This window comes from Chiloscyllium plagiosum, unplaced genomic scaffold (genome assembly GCF_037043375.1).
Source record: "Chiloscyllium plagiosum isolate Xiang-an unplaced genomic scaffold, Cpla_swu_hap1 HiC_scaffold_48, whole genome shotgun sequence".
Classification (NCBI taxonomy): domain Eukaryota; kingdom Metazoa; phylum Chordata; class Chondrichthyes; order Orectolobiformes; family Hemiscylliidae; genus Chiloscyllium; species Chiloscyllium plagiosum.
Window position 1 is genome coordinate 10629380 of NW_028270186.1, and position 25690 is coordinate 10655069.

Sequence of the window (25690 nt, forward strand, 5' to 3'; positions counted from 1 at the left end):
TTATCACATTTCGAAAGCTCCCACTTGTCAGTCATCCTTTTGCCTGCAAACAGTTTAGTCCAATCAATTTTGAAAGTTCTTGTCTCATAAACATGTGCCTTACTCCAAATAAAACTTTAACTTTTATCGAAGGTTTATCCTTTCCATAACTATTTTTAAAAATAATTGAATTATGATCACTAGTCCCAAAGTATTCCCGTACTAATACTTAAGTCACTCAGAGTCATAGAAATGTACTACATGGAAACAGACCCTTCGGTCTGACTTGTCTATGCCAACTAGATATCCTAAATTAATCTAGTTGCATTTGCCAGCACTTGGTCTACATCCCTCTAAACGCTTCCTAATCATGTACCCATAGAGATCTCTTTTAAATATTGTCATTGTACCAGCCTTCAGCACTTTCATGCACTCACCAGCCTTTGCATGAAAAGTTGCTCCTTAGGTCCCTTTTAAATCTTTCCCCTCTTGCCCTAAACTTACACCCTCTAGTTCTGACCTCCCCCAACCCAGGGAAAAGGCCTTGTCTATTCACCCTATCCATGTCCCTCATGATTTTATAAACCTCTATAAGATCACCCCTTAGCTCCGATGCTCCAGGGAAAACAGCCCCAGCCTATTCAGCCTCTGTCTAGAGCTCAAACCTTCCAACCCTGGCAATATCCTTGTAAATTCTTTCTGAACCCTTTCAAGTTTCTCAACATTCTTCCTGTAGGAGGAAGTCCAGAATTGCTCTTATTTCCCAAGAAAAGATAAAGTTTTGCTTTCGAGTTGGTACATTTATAATTTATAAAGAAAATTTTTGAACACATTTAACAAATTCCTCACCATCCAAGCCTTCAACATTGTGGCAATCCGAGTCAATGTTTGGAAAATTAAAATCTGTGACCATTATAACTCTATGGTTCTTACATATATCGGATATCTCTCTAACATATTTGCTCTTCAGTTTCCCTCTGATGATTAGGGGGCCTATGGTGCAATTCTATCAAGGTGATCATCCCTTTCATATTTCTAATTTCTACTCAGAACAGTTTCATTGGACGATCCCTCAGAAATATCCTGTCTAAGTACAGTGGGAATGCCTTTCTCCTGTCTTGCCTCCCTTCCTGTCTTGCCTCCATTTCTATCCTTCCTTCAACATATAGAACCCAGAATATTGAGCTGCCTGTCCTATCCTTCCCTCAAGAGAAAGTAAGGACTGCAGATGTTGGAGATCAGAGTCAAAAACTGTGGTGCTGGAAAAGCACAGCAGGTCAGGCAGCATCCGAGGAACAGGAGAATTGACATTTCGAGCATAGGTTCTCCATCAGGAGCCACATTCCTGATGAAGAGCTTATGCTCAAAATGTCGACTCTCCTGCCCCTCAGATGCTGCCTGACCTGCTGTGCTTTTTCACCCTCATACGTTTTGACTCTGTACTTCCCTCAGCCAAGTTTCTGTAATAGCTATGATGTGCCAGTCCTAAATCCCCATACACACCCTGAGTTTGTCAGCCTTAATTGTACAACCCCTTATATTGAAATAAATGCACTTTAATTCTTCACAGTTACCTTGTTCTCTGACTTGCTGTTGTCTGCCTTTTCAAATTAACTTGCTCTTTTCTGATTCAAAACTATCCTCATCTGTCTTTCTGTTTTTAATGCAACTTAGGAACCCCACGCCTCTGCCCTCTACTAGTTTAAAGGCTCCTGAAATAGATCTAGCAAAACTCCCCAAGAAGATATTGGTCCCATTCCATCCCTTTTGACCTGTATTTTCTGCCCCAAAAGAGATCCCAATGATCCAAAATTCTAAATCCTTGCACGTTAGACCATCCCTTCAGCCACTGATTTATCTGTGATGATGCTGCTCCTTTGACAGGGTTATACTGACCTCGGCTATTTTTTTCAGAGAGTTTGTCAAAGACATACTCCGAAAAGTCTGGGGTTGAAGGCAATTAGATTATAGCCTTCAGATACTGCCTCAGGCAAAAAGCTTTTAAGTTCTAAAAATTACTTGTACAATGAAAGGGGAGTGGCCACTTCTCCTTGCTCAGTTTTTCTCTGGTCTGTCTATTCACTGAAAGCAGTCAGGCAGTTGTAAAAGCTGCTGGATCTAAAGAAGCAGGGTCTGTTTCCATACTGCACATCTCTATCTGACTAATCCTGCTGTATAACCACCTCTCTAAATCTACTGGCCATAACACACTGTGTCTCTTGAATATGCCCTCAGTGACATTAAATCTAAAAAGAAACTCTTCGAATCACATTATATTTTTTTTTAAAACCCTTCTTAACTGACAGATTTTAATCTGAAGATTGCAAAATATGAAAAAAAATCAAACATTTAAAATCATTTAAAAAATAAGGCACTTGGTTGAATCTCTTGACAACTGAAAAAAGCCCCGTCCTCAAGTCATATTGACTCTGCTTGATTATATAATGTACTTCTGATTGCATGCTGACTTACATGCATTCTAAAGTACATCCTTTATCATGGATAGTGATTGCATTGGTTTATAACTTGGAGGTGATAGCTTTCCTACGTACCTGCTGCCCTTGTCCTTCTTGAATGTTAGCGGTTATGGATTTGAATGGTACTGTCGAAGGAACTTTGATGAATTTTCATGGTGCATTTGAGGATGGTACGCACAACTATACTGAGTGTTGGTGGTGGAGAGAATAGATGCTTGTGGATGTGGATGTGGTTGTGGTGCCAATCATACAGACTGTTTTGCCCTGGATGGTGTCAAGCTTCTTGAGCATTGTCTGACATAAGACTTTTCCAGGCAAGTTGGGAGTATTACATCATACTTCCGACCTGTGTCTTTTTGATGATGGATTCAAAGGAACCTTCTGTCAAAGGTGGGGATCTTCAGTACAACTCCTCCCAACTGTGTGCCATTGTGCTGCCACCTTTGCTGGGTCTGATGCTGGTCCAACAGAGCATACCCAAGAGTGGTGATGGTGATGTGTGGGACATTCCTGACATGGTTCCATGAGTATGACTATATCAGGCTGTTACTTGCCTAGTCTATGACACAGTTCTCCCAATATTGACACTGGCCCCCAGATGTTGCATCAGGAGGTCAGTGCAGACTTGTTAGGGGTGAGTAGCTGTTGTCATTTCCAGTGCATAGGTGAATGCTAGCTCATCCATCTGGTTTCATTCTTTTCAGATTTTTATTTAGTAGTTTGGTACAACTGAGTTTTTTGCTCAGCCATGTCAGAAGACTGTTCAGAGCCAACCACATTTTTGAAAGGCTGATGATACACATAGGCCAGACCAGCAAAGGATGGCAGATTTCCTTATCTCTGTGAAGCAATTTTGCAAACAAATTTTGGTCATTTGCCACCCAGTTTGGATTTTTATGGCTTTGTTTCATGATCATTATTTCACTTCTATCCTAAATCTCTTCAGTTACAAAAACTTTGAAAGATGGAAAGTTTTGCAAACTGACTCACGATCGTATAAATGTGATCCATCATTTCTGACATAAGGCTTTTTAGAAAAGCTTTCAGTCTGTTTCCAATCAAAATATGTATTTGTAAGCAAAGGTTTTAATTCTTAAAAAAATTATGTATTTTGTGAAGGTTGTGAGGAATATAGATTCCACCCTCATCTCAGAGAAACTTTCAATAATTTTAAATGTATACAAATCTCAAATACTGAACAATGGAACATAGGAGCTTTCAAATCTTCACATTGGTACCAATGACAAAAGTGGAAAGAGGGATGAGATCCTGCAATAAGAATTTCAGGCGCTAGGTGGCAGAATGAAAAGCAGGACCTTGAGGATTGTACTTTCTGGGTCACTCAGATGCTGGTGAGAATAGGAATAGGCAGATAGAACAGGTGACTATGTGGCTGAAGAACTGATGCAGGAAGAAGGACTTTATATTTCTGGCTCACTGGATCAGTTTGTGCAAAGGTGGGATCTGTACAGGTTCAACAGGTTGCACCTAGGCTAGAATGAGGCCAAACTCCTTGGGGGGATTATTGAGGAGGTGGTATTTGTAAGTGCTGTTGGTGAAGTTTTAAACTAATTTGGCAGGAGGAGGGTACACCAAATAGAGGTATAATACAGTGTGACGTACAGCCAAATCAATCGGGAAAGCAGAGTGTCAATTGTCAAGTTAAGGCACAAGGAAGCACAGAATGGCTGGACGGCAATCATTTCAATGGAAGGAGTCTAGCAAGTAAGGCAGATGAGTTGAAGTTCTGATTAACACATGGAGACATTGTTGCAATCACAGAGATACAGTTGAGGGAGGCACAGAACTGGTAGCTCAATATTCTGGCATACGGAACCTTCAGGTGAGACAGGAAGGGTTGGAAAAGACAAACTGATGTCGTAATATTGTTCAAGGAGTCAATGACGGAAATGAGGAAGCATGATATCTTAAATGGCTCCATGCTATAAACTTGGTGGTTCTGTGATTCCTTATATGTCTGACAAAACAATCTGATGCTTTTATGATATTGGCTGACGGATGAAGTTGGAACTCTTTGCTATTCAGGCTTGACAGAATTACTATGTTCCTTTTGCTTGAACAGTGCCATTGTTATATTTAATTTCAGCAGACATTTCAGCTTTGATTTAATTTATTATGCAAAAGAATGACACCAACAATTATGCAACACTCCCTGCATTGTGAATATATCCTTGGGCATCTCCAATAAGCTAAAGAAACAAAGGTTAGGACCGGCAATTGAGATGCTTGGCTGAAAAGCTGGATTTTAAGCAAAGTCTTCAAGATAGAATTGACATCATGTCACAAATCCAATCCCTTTTTGGAGCATTCCTTGGATGGGTTTGGCCACAAGGCTTTCCATGGAGATAAGACAGCAATGACTGGATCTGCATTTGTTGTGCAGCACTCTGTTCCACCTGCCTCTTCAGCATGACCTCTACATCATCATCTTCATTGACAGTCACCTCACTGACGGGGTAGCCTCTTTACTGGCCTTAGGAATCTCGTCTTTCTGCATGATTTGGATGGTTTGATCTGTGCCGTGATCCCGACGTCTGTGGATGCTCCATTGTTGACCATATTTCAAGTTAGAATGCACAGCTTTTTGGTCTCTCATGGAATCAGAGTATACATGGATGAGCAGCAGAGAACTGGTGTTAAAGTCATGATCATATTGAAGAACAGATTAGGTTCATCAGGTGAAATGGCCCACGCCTCCTCTCTCTCTTGTCTTTTTGCTATTTATCTGAACAAGTTTGTGTCACCATCCTCCTCCTTCTGACATATTCAGACTTTCAGAAAATGTTACAACATTGACAATATTTCTTAATGTCTTGGATGAGGAATGTGAATGCAGTATAGCCAAGTATGCAGATAACACAAAAATAAGTGGGAAGTCAAGTGTTTGAGATGACATAAAAAGTCTGTAGTGGATAGATTAAGTGAGTGGGCAAAACTTGCCAGATGCAATGTAATTTTGGAAAATGTGTTATTTACCCTGACAGGAAGAACAGGAAAGGCGAATGTTATTTTAAAGGGGCAAGACTGATAGTTCCTTAAAAGTAGACTCGCAGGTATATAGGATAGTGAAGCAGGTGTTTGGTATGCTTTCCTTTATTGGTCAGACCATAGAGCATAGGAGTTGGGAGGTAATGTTGCAGCTGTTAGGACATTGGTTCGGCCACTTTTGGAATATTGCGTGCAATTCTGGTCTCCTTCCCATTGGAAGAATGTTGTGAAACTTGAAAGGGTTCAGAAAAGATTTACAAGGATGTTGCGAGGATTGGAGGATTTGAGCTATAGGGAGAGGCTGAACAGGCTGGGGCTGTTTTCCCTGGAGCATCAGAGGCTGAGGGGTGACCTTATTGAGGTTTACAAAATCATGAGGAGCATGAATAGGATAAATAGACAAAGTCTTTTCCTTGGGGTGGGGGAGTCAAGAGCTAGATAGCATAGGTTTAGGGTGAGGGGGAAAGATATGAAAGGAACTTAAGAGTAAACCTTTTGATGCAGAGGATAGTGGGTGTATCGAATGAGCTGCCAGAGGAAGTAATGGAGGCTGGTACAGTTACAGCATTTGAAAGGCATCTGTATGGGTTTTGAATAGAAAGGCTTTCAAGGATATCGGCCAAATGCTGCCAAATGGAACAAGATTAGGTTTGGATGTCTGGTCAGCGTGGACAAGTTGGAGTAAAGGGTTTGTTTCCATGCTGTACATCTCTATGACTCTGTAACTTGAATGTGGAAAGATTGTTTCTCTTGTGGGAGAGTGTCAGACCAGAGGACATATTCTCAAAATAAGGGATTGTCCTTAAGGTGGGACTGAGGAGGAGGTTCCTCTCTCAGAGGCAGTGAACCTGTGGAATTCAGCCCCAGAAGGATGGAGAAGCTGGGTTGTTAAATATATTCAAGACTGAGATAGATAGACTTATAATCAGTCAGGGAATGTTGTGAGGAAGAGGCAGGAAAGTGGAGTTGAGGATTATCAGTTCAGCCATGCTTTGTTTGAATGACGGACCAGACTTAATGGGTCAAATGGCCTTCTTCTGCTCCTTTGTCATCTGCTCTTCTGGTCTTCTTCTTGCTCCCATAGTTTCAGTGTTCTTCCTTATCCAGCAAGTAGTTCACTCCCTTCAAAATAGCTCATGGCCTCCAGTTCAGAAAACCTTTCAGGCAAAATATTTTATATTCTAAACCACATTCTTCATATCATCAGGGCATTTCACTTTCAATGATTGAAAAATATTATTCCTTCACAAATCTCTTCGTTGAAACGGTTCTGCCAATCAAAATCATTTCCATTTTCCCTGTTTGGCACCCACTGTTTTGATCAGCAATTTGAAACAGCTCCCTGTGGATAAAGAACATCAGAGGAATGCAAGTGGTTATTGTGGGCCATATTCTACTTGCCTCTGGTACAATTTGTATTCTGTGGCAAAGAATAAGTTCTGACTATGTGTTAGTCATGGGCTGCTGAAGCTGACATTGTTAAATTGTTTGCAGATCTGTACATACTTTGTGTTAAATTTGGTGGGAACTGCATTGCTGTCATGTTTTTGTCAGCTCTTTCATTCAAGTCTGCAGAATAGAAGGCAGAATTTGTGGTGGTTCTCATGGGTTCCAGACAGCTTGCATAGTCTCTGCCTGTGTAAGATGTGATACACAGACACTGAGGGTAATTTTAATTTTTTTTAACTTAACAAATTTCTTTAATCAACCAGTTCATAGATTTTGTTACACATCTGTAGAGTAGACAGGACTTGAACATGGGTCTCCCAGTTCAGGGGCATGGGCAATACCACTGTGCCATAAGAAGTCCCCTCCTGAGGGTAATTTTAATCTTCAGGATGGATGTGTGGGAGGTTGGGGAATGGGAACATGTCAGATGTTCCTAAATTTAGTAGCATTGAGGTGGAATGCGAAGACAGGTAACACTGATATAAAGAAATGGGAGAGGCTGATTGCAATGAAAGAAATAAACTGTAGTGATTGTAACGAGGTCAGCTAGGTGGACCTTCCAGAATCTAAGCTCCCTGTTTGGGGCTGTTAATGTGGTCCAATTAGGGAGATTCGGCTGACAAATAAGGGTGAATATCAAGCATAATGGGCCCACTGAATGCCTAATTCAGTGTGAGGCAGTGGTACAGTCGAAGGTAATTTGCATTTGCAAATGGAGAGTGATTGGTGATGGCATGCTGGTTTCTGAAGAGTTGTTTTAAAATACTTGCATCCTTTGGCACTTTGCCCATCATCGGATCATCCCAAAATCCTCCATAAAGAATTGTTATCAGTATTGCGTTGGAGATTCGCAAAGCGTAAGAAGTCCATAAACAAAGTTGAGACAAACAAAAAATTTTTTTTAACTGATGTGAGTTGGTTGAGAATCTTTGGCCTGAACGTCAGGAGAACTTTCTGATTCTTCACCGTATTGTTCAATTATATTTTTAATATTCATCTGTAATGAAGCTGGAACCTTTGTTCCAACACCTAATCTGAACTTTGGCACTTCCAGGAAAGCAGCATTCATTTTGTTTGACACTGCTAGTTTAGCTAAGACTATATGGTCAAGTCTTGGAGTGCCTTGAACTTGCAGTATTTTGACTGAAAAATAGGTCCGAGAACACTGAACAAAGGCCAATACTTGAACAGACAGAAACATTGTCAGTGCTCCCTCCCCAGGATAAAAGGAACAAAGATTGGATATTCAAGGGAGGGAAAGGCAATTGCCTGGAAAAACCACAGGGCAAAACATCAACTCAAAACACACTGGGTTGAGTCAAAAACTAGAAACCCAAACACATTAAATAAAATTAAAAATGGTGTCTGGTTTCTTGCCTCACCATCTGAAAAGTTAACTACTGAGGGACATGCTTGGCAGTTGCACAATGTGGGTACTGATGGACTTGACCATCAATTACCCACAGTGGGGTGTGACTGAGCAACAGATCAAACAATCACTGTGCCAATAGTAGACAGGCTAAGCATATCAACAAAAGACAACAAATTTCTATTTAAATTGCAGTGCAACTTGAGGGAGAAATTGAAGTACAGGATTATGATTTACAGGGTGAAGCAACATTAAATTCATATTGCAGATGATAATCTGTATTAACCTTTGAACTAAAAATGTTTTGAAGACTTTTCAAAGCATTGACCTGTTCAACTGTTTATTTTGGTGAAAATAACTGAATTCACTGGTATTGCCTTCTCAGCCACCACTCGAACGTTTGGCTTAAATGACAGCAGTTGTAACCTGGGTTCAGTAGGTGAATGTACCATAAAGTAATAAGATCATAAGAAATAGAAACAGGAGAAGGCTGTTCAGCCTCTCAAGCCTGCTCCGCCATACAACTGGATCATGGCTGATCTGACATTCCTCACTTACACTTTCCTGCCCTTCCCCCTTAATGGGTGGGTTTTGGTTAGAAGTTATTGAGAATCCAACATCTACATTCTTCACTTTGACCATTCTACTTTGGAAATAGCCCACAGAATCATTGCTTTCAATATTGTATGAGTTTTGAAAGCTTTTCCTCATACTCAGAGTTGACAAGGTTAAACAATAAGATCCTTAATTGATCAAATCCATATCTCGAGACTAAAAATTGTAATAACTAGTCGGATGATATTGTTTAAGAAAACTTCTGACAAAGGCTCACTGGATGTCCATACACAAATAACACATGAAAGACATTGAGGTAAGTTTATGAATAAGAAATATTTGGAGGGATATGGGCCAAGCGCAGACAGCTGAGACGAGTTTAGTTTGGGATTATGATCAGCATGGACTTGTTGGATTGAAGGGCCTGATTCCATGCTGTATGACTGTACGACTACAGAGTCCTTTAAAACCCTGCTCAATGATCGTCTGAGAGTAAAGTCTTTACAGATGGCCCCTATGCATCTGTCTCTTGATATGTTGAACATATTAGCTTTCTTTGGCTGCAGTTCAGAATCAGTTAAGAAAAATAAATTTATCTAACAGACTTCAGTCTCCACAGTATTTGGCAAATTATTTCTTAAAATTGACTTGAAATTGGGATAAGGTTATCAATTAAAGGTAATTTATTTTAATGTTTTGATTAACCTTACAGGCAGGAAACAATTGACAGATAATCTTGAGAACAGGTTCTTTGGATTTTTTTTAAAATTAACACTGAACAAGGGTCATATTCCTGCCACTATCTTGTTACTGAATTGTGTACTCAATGGTACTCACCATCAAAGTGAACAGAAACATGAAATTAGACGCTGGGATAGCACTTGTAGTTTTATGTTTTAAATAATACAACATATTTTGTTTTAATCAAATTCCAGCAGAATTGATAGGATCCTGACTGTAGGTTCCAGCAGCTTCATTGGTTTATTCAATTTTATCTCCAACATTGATGGAATATTGTTTTGGGGCTTTCTGTGAACCCACAGCTAATTAACTGTTAGGATCAAGGATTGTGAAGCTGTCGTACCTGGTACCCTCAACAGTCTGTAACCTGTGCCATCCACCAACACAACAGAAAGGATGTTGACTGATGTTACTTATTCTTCTCTGGAGAATATTAACTGCCCATTGTAAGACCATGAGACATAGGAGTAGAAATTAGGCCATTCAGCCCATTGAGTCTGCTCTGCCATTCAATCATGGCTAGAGACAAAAAAACCTGAAGATGCTGGCATCCAAGGTAGACAAGCAGGAGACTGGAAGAACACAGCAAGCTAGGCAGCATCAGGAGGTGAAGAAATCAATGATTCAGGTGGACAGTTATACCCGAAACTGTGACTTCTCCAGCCTCCTGCTTGCCTGCCATTCAGTCATGGCTGATAAGTTTCTCAACCCCATTCTCCCACACTCTACCCATAACCCTTGATCCCCTCAATACTCAAGAACCGATCTATCTTAGTCTTAAATATACTCAATGATCTGGCCTCCACAGCCTTCTGTGGCAGTGAATTCTATAGATTCACCACTTTCTGGCTGAAGAAGTTCCTACTTATCTCTATTCTAGAGGATCTTCCCTTTACTCTAAGACTGTGCCCTTGGATCCTAGTCTGTCCTACCAATGGAAACATTTTCCCCACATCTACTCTGTCCAGGGCATTCAGTATTCTGTATGTTTCAGTTAACTCCTCCCTCATTCTTCTAAACTCCATCACATAAAAACCCAGAGTCCTCAAACATTCCTCATATGTTAAACTTTACATCCCTGGGACCATTCTCGTGAACCTCCTATGAACAGGTTCCAGCGCCAGTACATCCTTCCAGCGATATGGGGCCCATCACGGGTGCGAGAGAAAAGAACTGATGAATGTGACAAGAGTGCTCAACTGACAGAGTTTAAGTCATCATTTGATTGGAAAATAAATTCTGTCAAAACAATTTCACCATTTCCTGGCTTTTATGTGGCAGAGTAAGATAAGAGCCCATGGTGTTTGGGGCAAGGTACTGGCATGGATAGATGCCTGGCTGTCTGGCAGAAAGCAGAGAGTGAGGATGAAAGGGTCTTCCTCGGGATGGTAGCTGGCGACAAGTAATGTTCTGCAAGGCTTAGTATTGGGACCACAACATTTCATTTTATGCATTAACGATCTAGATGAAGGAACTGAGGGCATACTGGCTAAGTTTGCATCAAAACTGATTGTGTTTTCAGGAGGTGGAGCAGCCCCAAGGCGAGGCACCAACTACAGAGGTAGGAAGAGATAGGAATTTGAGGCAGAAATTCAGGGAGCTAGGATGGAAGCTTAGAGCTGGAACAAACAGAGTTATTATCTCAAGCTTGTTGCCTGTGCCATGTGCTAGCGAAATAGGGAGAAAAAGAAATTGAACACATACTACATGGATGGTGCAGGAGGGAGAGTTTTGGATTCCTGGATAATTGGTGCTCTTTCTGGGGTAGGTGGGACCTCTACAAACAGGACAGTCTTCACCTGAACCAGAGGGGTACCAATATCTGGGGTGGGGGGGGGGGGGGGGAGTTTGCTAATGCTTTTCAGGTGGGTTTTAACTAATTCAGCAGGGGAATGGGAACCTAAATTGTAGTTTGAGTATAGAGGAGGTTGAGAGTAATGAGGTCAGAAATATGGTTTCAAGGTTGCAAAAAGGCACCAGCAAGCAAAAAGTTAGTTTGAAGTGTATCTACTTCAACGCCAGGAGCACCCGAATAAGGTGGGTGAATTTGCAGCATGGGTTGGTACCTGGGATTTTGATGTTGCAGCCATTTCGGAGACATATCTAGAGCAGGGACAGGAATGCTTATTGCAGGTTCTGGAATTTAGATGTTTCAGTAAGAACAGAGAAAATGGTAAAAGAGGGTGGGGTGGGGTTTGGGGGTCGTGGGTGACATTGTTAGGTCAAGGACAGTATTATGGTTGCAGAAAGGATGTTTGAGAACTTGTCTACTGAGGTAGTATGGGTTGAGGTTAGAAACAGGAAAGGAGAGGTGTTGGGAGTTTTCAATAGACCTCCAAATGGTTCCAGAGATATAGAGGAAAGGATAGCAAAGATGATCCTCACTCGGAGCGAGAGTGACAGGGTAGTTGTTATGGGGAACTTTAACTTTCCAAGTATTGACCGGGAACACTATAGTTCAAGTACTTTAGCCGGGTCAGTTTTTGTCCAGTGTGAGCAGGAGAGTTTACAGACACAGTATGTAGGCAGGCCAACGAGGGGCGAGGCTACTTCCTTACAGTTGGTACTGGGGAATGAATCCAGCCAGGTGTTAGATTTGGATGTAGGTGCGCACTTTTGTGATAGTGACTACAATTCGGTTATGTTTACTTTCGTGATGGAAAGGGATAAACTGCAGGGCAAGAGTCATAGTTGGGGGAAAGGCAATTACGATGTGATTAGCAAGATTTAGGATGGGGAAGTAAACTGCAGGGGATGGGCAAAATTGAAATATGGAGCTTATTCAAGGAACAGCTACTGTGGGTCCTTGACAAGTATGTACCTGTCAGGCAGGGAGGAAGTTGTTGAGCGCAGGTGCCATTGTTTACTAAGGAAGTTGAATCTCTGGTCAAGAAGAAGAAGGCTTATGTTAGGATGAGATATGGTGGCTCAGTTAGGGCACTTGGGAGTTACAAGTTCGCCAGGAGAGACCTAAAGAGAGAGTTAAGAAAAGCCAGGAGAGGACATAAGAAGTCGTTGGTGAATAGGATCAAGGAAAACCCTAAGGCTTTCTGTAGGTATATCAGGAATAAAAGAATGATGAAAGTAAGATTATGGCCAATCAAGGGTAGTGGTGGGAAGTTGTGCATGGAGTCAGAGGAGAAAGGGAAGGCTCTAAATGAATACTTTTCATCAGTATTCATACTAGAAAAAGACAATGTTGTCAAGGAGAATACTGAGATACAGGCTACTCTACTAGATGTGATTGAGGTTCATAAAGAGGAGGTGTTAGCAATTCTGGAAAGAGTAAAAATGGATAAGTCCTCTGGGCCATATTGGATTTATCCTCGAATTCTCTGGGAAGCCAGGAAGGAGATTGCTGAACCTTTGACTTTGATCTTTATGTTGTCATTGTCTACAGGAATAGTGCCAGAAGACTGAAAGATAGCAAATGTTTCTCCCTTGTTCAAGAAGGGGAGCAGAGACAACCTCATTGTAGACCAGTGAGACTTACTTCAGTTGTGGGTAGTGTTGGAAAGGGTTATAAGAGGTAGGATTTATAATCATCGAGAAAGGAACAAGTTGATTAGGGACAGTCAACACGGATTTGTGAAGGGCAGGTCATGCCTCACAAACCTTATTGAGTTCTTTGAGAAGATGACCAAACAGGTGGATGACAGTAAAGCGGTTGATGTGGTGTATATGGATTTCAGTAAGACGTTTGATAAGATTCCCACAGTAGGTTATTGCTCAAAATGTGGAGGCATGGGATTGAGGGTGATTTAGTGGTTTGGATCAGAAATTGGCCAACTGAGAGAAGACAGAGAGTGGTGGTTGCTGGGAAATATTCATCTTGGAGTTCAGTTACTCGTGGTGTACCACAAGGATCTGTTTTGTCCATTGCTGTTTGTCATTTTTATAAATGACCTGGATGAGGGCATAGAAGGATGGATTAGTAAATTTGCGGATGACACTAAGCTCAGTTGAGTTGTGGATGGTGACGAAGGATGTTGCAGGTTACAGAGGGAGACATAGATAAGCTGCAGAGCTGGGCTGAGAAGTGGCAAATGGAGTTTAATGTGGAAAAGTGTGAGGTGATTCACTTTGGACAGAGTAACAGGAATAAAGAGTCCTGGGCTAATCATAATATTCTTGGTAGTGTAGACGAGCAGAGAGATCTCAGTGTCCATGTACATAGATCCCTGAAAGTTGCCACCCAGGTTGATAGGGCTGGTAAGAAAGCGTACAGCATGTTAGCTTTTATGGGTAGAGGGATTGAGTTTTGGAACCATGAGGTAATGCTGCAGCTGAACAAGTCTGTGGTGCGGCCACACTTGCAGTATTGCACACAGTTCTAGTCCCGGATTATAGGAAGGATGTGGAAGCTTCGGAAAGGGTTCAGAGGAAATTTACCAGGATGTTGCCTGGGATGGAGGGAAGGTCTTATGAGGAAGGGCTGAGGGACTTGAGGCTGATTGCATAAGAGAGAAGAAGGTTGAGAGGTGACTTAATTGAGAAATAGAAGATAATCAGAGGGTTAGGTAGGTTAGCCAGTGAGAGCCTTTCTCCTCGGATGGTAATGGCTAGTACAAGGGGGCATAGCTTTAGGTTGAGGGGTGATAGATATAGGTCAGTTGTCAGAGGTAATTTCTTTACTCAGAGAGTAGTAGGGGCATGGAACGCACTGCCTGCAACAGTAGTAGACTCACCAGCTTTAAGGCCATTTAAATAGTCATTGGATTGACATATGGACGAGAATGGATTAGTGTCAGTTAGATGCGCCTCAGATTGGTTTCACAGGTCAGCGCAACATCGAGGGCCTAAGGGCCTATACTGTGGTGTAATGTTCTATGTTCTAATACACAGATAGATAGAAGGACAGGTAGCATTGAGGAGGCAGAGAGGCTGCAGAAGGACCTGGACAGGTTAGGAGAGTGTGCAAAGAAAGGGCAGGTGGAGTACAACGTGGGAAAGTGTGAGGTCATGCACTGTGATAGGAAGAATAAAGGCATGAGCTACTTTCTGAATGGGAAGAAAATTCAGAAGTCTGAAGTGAAAAGAGACTTGGGAGTTCCAGTCCAGGATTCTCTCAATGTAAGCTTGCAGTTTGAGTCAGAAGTTAAGAAAGCAAATGCTATAATGGCATTTATTTTGAGAGGACTTGAATATAAAAGCAGGGATGAGAATACACTAGTTGTGTTATTTTTGTAATTTTATGAAAAACTTTTAAAATTTACTTTTTCAATAAAAATACCTATAAAAATAAAAGCAGGGATGTACTTCTGAGGCTCTATAATGCTCGGGTCAGACCATATTTGGAGTATTGTGCGCAGTTTTGGCCCCCATATCTCTGGAAGGATGCACTGGCCCGAGAACATGTTCACAGGAGGTTCATGAGAATGGTCCCAGGAATGAAAAGCTTAACATGTGAGGAATATTGGAGGACTCTGGGTCTTTTCTCAATGGAGTTTAGAAGGCTGAGGGATCTAATTGAAACATACAGAATACTGGATGGCCTGGACAGAGTGGATGTTGAGATATTTCCATAGGTAGAAGAGACTAGAGACCTACGGGCACAGCTTTAGGGTGAAGGAAAGGATTTTTAGAATGGAGTTAAGGAGAAACGTCTTCAGCCAGAGAGTGGTGAATATATAGAGTTCATTGCCACAGAAGGCTGTGAAGGCAGGTCATTGAATATATTTAAGATTGAGGTAGATTGATTCTTGATTGTCAAGGGAATCAAGGGTTTTAGATTAGATTAAATTACTTCGATTCGATTAGATTACTTACAGTGTGGAAATAGGCCCTTCGGCCCAACAAGTCCACACCGACCCGCCGAAGCGCAAGCCACCCAGACACATTCCCCTACATTTATCCCTTCACCTAACACTACAGGCAATTTAGCATGACCAATTCACCTAACCTACACATTTTTCTGGACTGTGGGAGGAAACCGGAGTACCCGGAGGAAACCCACACAGACATGGGAAGAATGTACAAACTCCACACAGTCAGTCGCCTGATGCGGGAATGGGGAGAAAGCTGGAGAATGGGGTTGAGAAACTTATCAGGGAGGAGAAAGTGAGAATTGAAGATGCTGGAGATCAGAGTCAAGAGTGTGGTGCTTGAAAAGTACAGTAGATATTCTCCTGCTCCTTGGATGCTGCCACCCAGACCCATTCCCCTACATTTACCCCTTCACCTAACACTATGGGCAATTTAGCATGGCCAATTCACCTAACCTGCACATTTTTGGACTGTGGGAAGAAACCGGAGCACCCGGAGGAAACCCACACAGACACAGGGAGAATGTACAAACTCCACACAGATAGATACCTGAGGCAGGGAATTGAACCCGGGTCTCTGGCACTGTGAGGCAGCAGTGCTAACCACTGTGCCACCATGCCACCCATAAAAGAGATGTTAAACTCATTCCTTATGTGCCCTTTCAACTGGGTATAAAAGATCCCCTGATATTGTTTGTAGAACATCAGGAAAGTTTTCCTGGGGCCTTGATCAAAATTTAGTTCTTCAGCAATTTTGTTAAAATAACTGCCCTGGTCATTAATCCGTGCAGTGCTAAAATTAGCTACTGTGTTTCCCTGCATTTCGATATCTTGCATCTTGTATCTCTTGTTTCAATTACAGGTTTTATCTACTTCTTGATATCTACTTCTATGTTGAAGAGTGGGAAGTTGATGTTATTGCTATATACATCATGCCTGCTCCATCACGAAAGGATTTCAATGGAACTGCTTCTCATTGATTATCAGTACACTACAAAGCCTACGCCAAACAAGTTTCCTTCAAATCTTTCCTGCACAACTCAGAGGATGTTTTGTGTAGTAGCTGTTCAATTTGTGCACACGGGTGTTGTATTATGATTGGACAAACAATTGCTGGATATGACAGATGTACTGGGAAAAAGAGTTACATTTAGAAAGCAACATTGAAGCTGTAAAGGAAGGCCATGTTACAAGCACAACATGACATGCAGCAATCCATTTGTACTCCATTTGGATAATTGATTCCCTGGATAGAAATTGTGCTCTCAGAGTCACATTGGAAGCAGCACAGGAGGGAATTATATTTCCAAAGTCACAATGGGTATCTTATAGGAAGGGGTAAAACTCCCAGAGTAACAGTGGACTCGAAATATGGTTCTAAAGAAACAAGTTGCACTGGATAGAGTTGTGTGGGGCCTAAGGGCACAAGTGGTGAAATCTCAATGAATTACTCCAACCTTTTACCCTTTTTGACTGTGCTAAAAACTGTTGGCTATAACACTATTTAACACACCTACATCTAGTTATGTTTCGTCAATATTAGTTTTGAATAAATTCCTTAAGGTCATTAGCTATGATGAGATAACTGTAACCAGCTGTGAGAGACTATAATAACTATGCCAAGTCAAATTTGAACAAAACACTCACACACACTGGTTCTTAATGATATGCCTTACAGCATATTGCACAGAATTCAGGAAGTGGAAATTTGTAAGCCCCTGTCATGCTGTTGTACCTCATAGGGCAGACAAATTGCTGAAGCTAATTTGAGGACACTCCTACTGTATTCTCAGGAGACATATACTCCCTTTGAATATTCCTGTATTGATTGCAATGCAGAATAGTTTGACTTGAACATGCAAATTGTGAAAATATAATCACCCAACCCCCAAACAAAGAAAGGAAGCCATTAAACATCTGTAAAGAGAACAAGAATAGCAGTCCCCGAATTCTTTGATGCCTGGGCAACACAAGTGAGTGAGCCTTCGCAAACATGGCTATGAGAGCAAACAACTCAGTTCCCAAATAATAGACTATGAACTGGATTGAAACTGCTTTATCAACAAGAGAAATCTGACCTGTGTACATGGCATGCATATCTTGTCTGGTAATTTGTTTATAATCATGGGAATTGTCAACCATTTACAGAAAAAAAATTGCTCAAGTTTCCTTCACTTTGCAGGCTAGGGCCTGCTCTTCAAACAGGAGTATGGACAAGAGGACAAAGAGAAGGAAAAGAAACCCAAAGAATGGGGAAAATTTCATAATTTGCTGATTAATGCATGGTGCGTGGGTTTGTGGCACTCTGTTTCACTGCACTACCTGTTTCCTACAAGTTTGTTAGCCCCCCTGCCATATATACGAGGTTTGTCTCCTATTCTTTATATCACTGACATATCCTGTATTCCTGAGGTGTGATAATTAACTGTATATAAGTTAGTTCAACTTCAGATTACCACTGCAACTCCCAGGTCATTTCCTCTGCCCTGAAGCTCTTACTCTATGCTACTCTCTCCCCACCCCCACCCTCCCCGAGCTTATCTCTCCATGCTTCAGGCTCTCTGCCTTTATTCCTGATGAAGGGCTTTTGCCCGAAATGTCGATTTTGCTGAAGCTCCTTGATGCTGCCTGAACTGCTGTGCTCTTCTAGCACCATTGATCCAGAATCTGGTTTCCAGCATTTGCAGTCATTGTTTTTACCTTCAGATTACTGATGCTGTCCTGTACCTGTGCTACATTGCACTGGCTGTTTTGAGGCCTTCATATAGATTCCTCTATGTGCCCTTTAAACCTAACCCCCTGAGTTTGTTGAGAGGAAATGGCAAATATCATTCATGCCATTATGCAGTATGAGCTCCACAGAGAAAATGGGCAACAGAGGAATTTGATATTGTTGAGAATGTTGAGGGTAACAGTTTGTTCTCGCCTTATAACCTTTCTGAACTCCCAGCTCACTGTTATCCTGCTCCCAGTAATGTGCAAGCTGCCGATAGTGTCACCATGTTCGTCTTGCTTTCCACGACACCCTTTTTCCTTTACTTGAAGCACCACCTTTGTCAGCCAGCTCGATCGCAGCAGACCCATGAGGAGAAGAAAGAACAGCAGATCACTGTTGAAGAACCTCTGTCACCTGATCTGTCACAGCTTGTAGTTCAGTTACTAGTGGTACTTGAACGTGCAGTGTAGAAATGGGATCTGTATGAGTGAACTGCAACCACATAGCAGATGTTCTTCACAATCACCTGACTGCAAGTTTGGTGCCTGACTCTTTAAATGGTGTTCATGTTGGGTCCCTTTGTCGCTGAACATACTCTTTGGTGAATGAGAGTGAATTCACAGAATGGGTCTGCATCATTCAACTTGGAAGATAGTATGGATCAAATAGGTTTGGAACTGTGTAGACGACTGTAATGCTTTCATCAGTTCAACAACTTCCAAGCTACCCTGGAGATGGCTGCACCAATATGCTTCTCAAATGGGGCATTGCTATGCAATCAGCTGCAGGCTCACTGCATAGCAGCAGAAGGGTGTTCTGTAGTGTCTGTCATGTCATCTTCAGCAGTCTTATCGGATCTAATTTTGTGTCCAGATAGTATTCTGCATGAGATGTGAAATGACAGCTCCTTTCAATTGAATGTGAAAGATTTTGTGATACAATTCAAGGAGGGTCAGGGGAATTTTTCCCTGTGTCAAAGCCAACATTCATCTCTCTTTACGAAAACAGATTAATTCATAACTTATTGTCCCTTTCTTTCATATGAGACAATACTGTTTCCAATGCTGAACTCCATACGGCAGCAACTGTAATTCATAAATTAATTATTATAAACAAGCTCGGATGACCTGAAGACCTGAAGGCAATTTTTCGAAGCCATATATTAGAGAGCAAGAACGTTCTGTTATTTCTGAATTATTCTTCTTGACATATTGATTTGTTGCCAGAGGACCTTGAAAGAGAGTTTACAACTAAAACATATCACTGCCAGTATTTTCAGTGAATTAGCTTATATTGAAGTTTGGCAGAATTTGAAGTTGGAAACAGCATTGGCCATACTGCTGTATTGCAAGAAAGGCATTCAACTGAGCAGTGTTGATACTGGCACTGTACCAAGCTACATGTGTAAAGAAAACAAAAGAAATAAGATTGTTGAAACTTTGAACAAATAGAATACTGTATATGTCGTTTGAAAGAATTGTGTCAGAGTTGCATACTGGCAACATTTGAGCTCAAATGCCAAGATGATGGCATTCCTGATTGGCATTCAGTTTTATTTTGAGATTATTTTGAAGTTGTTCCTTACCTTTCTAAGGCTCCATATGGTGGAATCACTGATTACAGTATAGCGTGGAAAATCTTTCAAAACCCTTGCAACAATTTACACAGAATGTTCTCGAGTTGGCAGTGATATGTTTTCAATGACAATGGGCTGCAATCACAAACAAACAGCAGACTTTGGAATGTTGCCTTTGAAGCAAGATAGTTTTGGCAATCTTGCTCCAAAGCAGATCACCAAATCCCATTACTTTTGAGGGCCTGAATTTTAATAGGCCCCCTCAACATTCCTGGAAGATAAGTTAGTTCCAAACTGACTGACTTTAAAGAAGGCTATCTTGCATTAATAACACACTCTGGGTGGCCAAAAAAGGCTGAAATTCAAACTTCTGCACCTCAGCAAAATAACATTTTGTCCTTAATTTAATTTGCTGGTAGCTGTTGCAGTCAAAGCAGTACCAAAACACAGTCATGGGTGTTGATGGAACTGACAGCAGTCTCATAAAGAAAGAAAGCAACGAATCCTGAACCCAGATATGTTCTGGGCATTTGGGATGGTGGTGGGACGAAGTTTGGTGTTGGGAGCAGGCCTTGCAGTTCAGATGGAAACACAAACATCTTGAAAGGTGCTTCTCTTGTTCCGAGCATACCCTGAAATTATGTAGCTCCTTCTTTTCTGCCTTTTCACCAAACTTGTTCAAATCAAAGGCCTTCACAATCTCACCGACCTTCTGCTCACCAGTGTACATATTTTTAATCAACTTGTTCAGAGATGTTATGATAAACTTCCAGAGCAAATGGGATTTAAACCCAGATCTTGTAGCTTACAAGTAGAGTCATGACCACTGCACCATGTGAGCCCATTCCCCACTGTGTTATGAAACTGGAAGTGGCCTGAGGGCTTGAATTGAGCAATAATCAGCCACTTATGGGCCCAGTAGGCATAAAGAGCAGTGGATAATGGGTGCCTTACCCACACCCTCAACCCCATATTAAGTGGCTGGGTTGAAGGCAGATTGGAAGTTAATGGACTGGCCAATGAACATATTTTATGTCTCTTCTTGCTGAAAACACACTGATTGAGAGATTGTAAATTTCAGCTCCAGAGTATAGTCATAGAATCATGAGTCATAGAGATGTACAGCATGGAAACAGACCTTTGGTCCAACATGTCCATGCCAACCAGATAACCCAACCCAATCTATAGTCATTTTAATTAACCTATTTCAGACATACTGTGTCACACCTCCAGCTCAGGTGGATCTGAACTGGATCTTCTTTGCAAAAGCACATTCTGGCAGCTCCCAAGTGTGTGAATATAGTGTTCTCAAATCTCATTCTGCACAACATAAGTGATTCTGGAAATTACATTCCAAATTCTCCAGATTTGATTCTGAGACCATTTCTCAAAAATATCAGGAATCAAATGGATGGAGATTGTATTGCCACAATCTAGCTGTTAAAGAAGCCAAGGGAAGTTGGAATGAAGTGCACATTAGCTCAGACAAGACAAGTCTGTTTGGACAGGGATTTGAATGGCTTTTTACAGATCTAATAGAGGATACATTGCATTAGTTCAAAACATATGGATCAATTCCACAATTTCCACCACTTATTACAATTTGATAAATCTATAGCAGTGTGAGTTCTATGTAGCTGAGACAGTAATCTTGGAAATGTTGTGAAGGAGAAAAATGTCTGTGTGTTTCAGTATATATCACTTAGCACAGGCTTTGCAGCAAGTCAGCAGTGTATTTTGATATCAATTAGTGCAATAGATCATGTCTGAACATTTTTAGGCAACTTATTACATACCTGGAGCAGAGGGCTACATGTATGAAGAAGTTCTTTCATCAGCCTAGTGTTAGAATTTGTTAACATGGAATTTCCTGCACAGCATGCCCAGACTGAGAGAGTAAATCTGAAGCACGCAGCGGCAGATATGGGCAAGAAGTAATGGAGACAAACACACCAGAGAAGAACAAGTTGAAGGAGAGAATGAAGAAAAATGAAAGCAAGGAGATGAGCAAAAGCAGCAAATTACTTCGCTGTTCAGCTATTTGTTGCCATCATATGAATCCTGATATTTCTTACCTTTTCACTGACAGTACCAAGGCAATGGAGTACATATTAAGTGTTAGGGAGTGCACAGAATTAGAGGGACTGAGGTATGCATGTCCATAGATTCTTGAAAGTAGAAGGATAGGTTAAGAAGGCATATGGGAATTTGCCTTTATTCATCAAGACATTGAGTATAATAGCAAGAAGGTAATAATACATAAAAACTGAAAGAACTGCAGTTGCTGTAAATCAGAAACAAAAACATAAATTGCTAGAAAAGCTCAGCAGGTCTGGCAGCATCTGTGGAGAGAAATCAGAGTTTATGTTTTAGATCGAGTGACCCTTCCCTGCCAGATGAGTTAAACTTTACCAGCAATTTCTATTTTTGAAGGTTATGATGTATGTATAATTATAGATAGGACAAAGCTGAACTACTGTGGGCAGTTCTGGTTACCACACTAATGGAAGGATGTAATTGCATGTGAGAAGATGCAGAGTGGATTCAAGAGAGACTAGGAACTGTTTTTCTTCGAGCAGACAGGGCTGAAGAGCATTTGATTGAGGTGTTCAAAGTTCTGGGGGTGTCGACTAGATAGACAGGGGCCACTTCTCCCCTCAGTAGAGAGGTCAGTTACCAGGCCCACAATCTTAAAGGAAGCCACAGGAGGTTTAGAGGGGATTTGAATAAAATTGCTTCTCACCCAGAAGGTGGTGGGTATCCAGAAATCAAAGCCTAAAAGGGTGACAGAGGCTGGAATCCTCAAGAGATTTAAGAAATATTTAAGGCGAACACTTGAAATGCCATGGCATATGAGGCTATGGGACATATGCTGGAAATTGGGGTGAGTGTAGATAAATGTTTGATGACCCAATGGGCCGAAGGGTCTCTTTCCTTGTTGTGGAAACTCTGTGATCTCTCTGACTGTATGACTAATGTCATTATGATAGTTTTTTTCCACAACAAGAAACTACTTTATTTTCACATTCTTCCAGCTTGATTGGAATTGTCCTGTATTTTCCAATATTGTAACCATTAATGATAACTTGTAAGTTATCAGTGAGTGGAGACGAGTTTGCTTTTTCTCACCACTGTTGCAAATCTTTTCTCACAGTGCTCAGTGCTGACAGGCTGATGGGACAGGTCATACTAATGTGGCATCCTCTCATGCACCACACGCTGTATGGGAGGATGTTGTGTGGTCTCTGAATTCCATTTACTCAGTACTAACCATTTTGGAAGGAATTTATGAGTGTGGAATTAGCTGAATCAGTGTGGCTTCTGAAATTTCTGTGGAAACTTGGCTGATCCCTTTCCCTTCTGGGATGCTGCATAAATTAATAAATGGAAAAGCAGCCAGAATGAACAATGGTTTAGTGGGGACTGGTTTGAGTCGTTACCTGGATGATGATTTAGATGATGAGCTACCATTTTTGGTCTGTCCATTCCTCTCTTCACCAGGTCATGTCCTAACTTAAGCCTCAGAACTAAGATTCTTGAGTCTTGACAAGCAAAGAACCTCTCTGATTCATGGGGTACTACCATAGAGCCAATGGTCATTCAGCTTGGACAAGTTTCTTGCTGGATGTCAACCCAGGAATTAGGGACTGTGATGTCAAACACCATTAGTTTATGTTGATTGACTCGACTGAAATGTACCAAAATGTACTTAATTAACTGAATTCACAAGTTAATTCCACTGTAACTGGATTTTCTATGAATTTTTACACCGATTTTTAATATCCCCGTTTTGATGATTTCATGTCTTTTACATGCATATTTTGTATGGTAGTTGCAAGGTATGTGGAACTGGAGGAAAGAATGACTCAAATCTACGTGATCAAGATGTGCATAATAATTTTTTTTATTTCAGGCTATTAACTCTGAAACCATTGAAGGTTGGTGATGTTTGTTTCTTTTTAGTGGATGAGTAAAATGCTCAGGAAAATTTGTTTTCAGATTATTGGAAGAAAGCTCCTGTTTCTGGACAAAATAAAAGTTATATTTGTGATCAGATAGGGAGAGGAGTCATACAGGGAATGAAAGAGCCAGTAAGGAGAGCTCAAGGAGAGATGGGAAGGGAGTGGGTCAGTGGCAGCAAATAGGACAAGCTGCAGGCACTCAACATTGTTACATTACACAGGTGCATACCCATACTGGCACCAGCAAAGCAATGTGAACCATATTGTGTTTCCAGCATCTTTGAATCAGGAATGACTTTATTAAAACCATTCATGCTGATATCTGGCCCCTCAACAAAACTGACCATATCCACGGATTGAATTCATCAGCTTGGAAAGTGTCTGCTAATTTGCAGCCCTTTGAGGAAACTTAAAATTGTTTTCTATTAGCTGCAGAGGCAGTATTAGGCATCTTTTGAGTTATTAGAAAACATTTAATTTACTGATAAATTTACTTATATACACCAATTAAACAAGTCAATTGCTCTGTTTAGTTTCGTTGGAATCATTTTCAATTATTTAAAGTTAACAGGAAGAGAGGGTTGAATTTTTAAAAAATGTTTAAATAATATAAACATAATATTAGCTGGTAAAAATTACAAGATTACCATTTTTTAATACAATTTATTGTCACAGGTGGTAATGAATATCTCGGTTCTAAAATATTGTCTGATTGAAGTGATATGCATGTGCAATGAAACCAAGTTTGGAGCCGACTATTTTGAAGGCTCACTGCACGGACCCACAAGGCCTCCTTGTTCTAGTTTGATAGAGGAAAATAAAACTAAAAGAACTGCCATTGCTGGAAACCAGAAACAAAAACAGAAATTGGTGGAAAAGCTCAGCAGGTCTTGCAGCTTCTGTGGAGAGAAATTCGTTAACATTTTGGGTCCAATAACCCTTCCTCAGAACAGAATCACTTTCTGTTTTTGGTCATATCGTATTGAACAATAAGTAAGTTTACAGCTAGTTACAGTTTACAGTGATACGATCAATTCTAAAATAAAATCTGTGATTGCAATCTTTGAGAAGATTTCTAGCTCAGGTTGAGGTTCTGGTTGCAAGTTTGCTCGCTGAGCTGGAAGGTTTGTTTTCAGACGGTTCGTCACCATGCTAGGTTACATCATCAGTGAGCCTCTGGTTGGGCGCTAGTATTATGTCTTGCTTTCTATTTAGGTGGTCTCGGTTTCTTCAGGTGGGTGATATCATTTCCAGTTCTTTTTCTCAGAGGATGGCAGATGGAGTCCAAATTGATGTGTTTATTGATGGCGTTCTGGTTAGAATGCCAGGCCTCGAGAAATTCCCATGCATGTCTCTGTTTAGCTTATCCTACGATGGATATGTTGTCCCATTCAAAGTGGTGACCTTCATCTGTAAGTAATGATACTAGTGATAGTGGGCTATGTCTTTTGGTGGCTCCTGGATGTTCATGTGTTCTGGTGGCTAGTTTTCTGCCTGTTTGTCTGATGTAGTGTTTGTTACAGTCCTTGCACGGTATTTTGTAAATGGTATTTGTTTTGCTGGATGTTTGTATAGGGTCCTTGAGGTTCATTAGCCACTGTTTAATGTGTTTGTAGGTTTGTGAGCTACCATGATGCCAAGGGGGTCTGAGTAGTTTGGGAGTCATTTCAGAGATGTCTTTGATGTAAGGTAATGTGGCGAGTGTTTCTGGGTGCATTATGTCTGGTTGTTTGGGTTTGTTGTTGAGAAATTGGCAGACTGTGTTTATTGGGTACCCATTCTTCCTGAATACGTTGTATAGGTATTTTTCTTCTGCCGCTCATAGTTCCTGGGTGCTGCAATGTGTTGTGGCTCATTGAAGTAATGTCCTGATGCAGCTGTGTTTGTGGGTATTGGGATGCTTGCTTCTGTAGTTAAGTATTTGGTCTGGGTGTGTTGTTTTCCTATTGTCACTGGTTTGCAGTTCTCCATAAACTGTTTCTTCTACTGTGGCATCTAGGAATTGGAGTCTGTTGTCGTTCTCCTCTTTTGTGAATTTTATGCCAGTAAGGAAGAACAGGTACCCAAAAGATCAGTCTGCCGATTTCTCAAC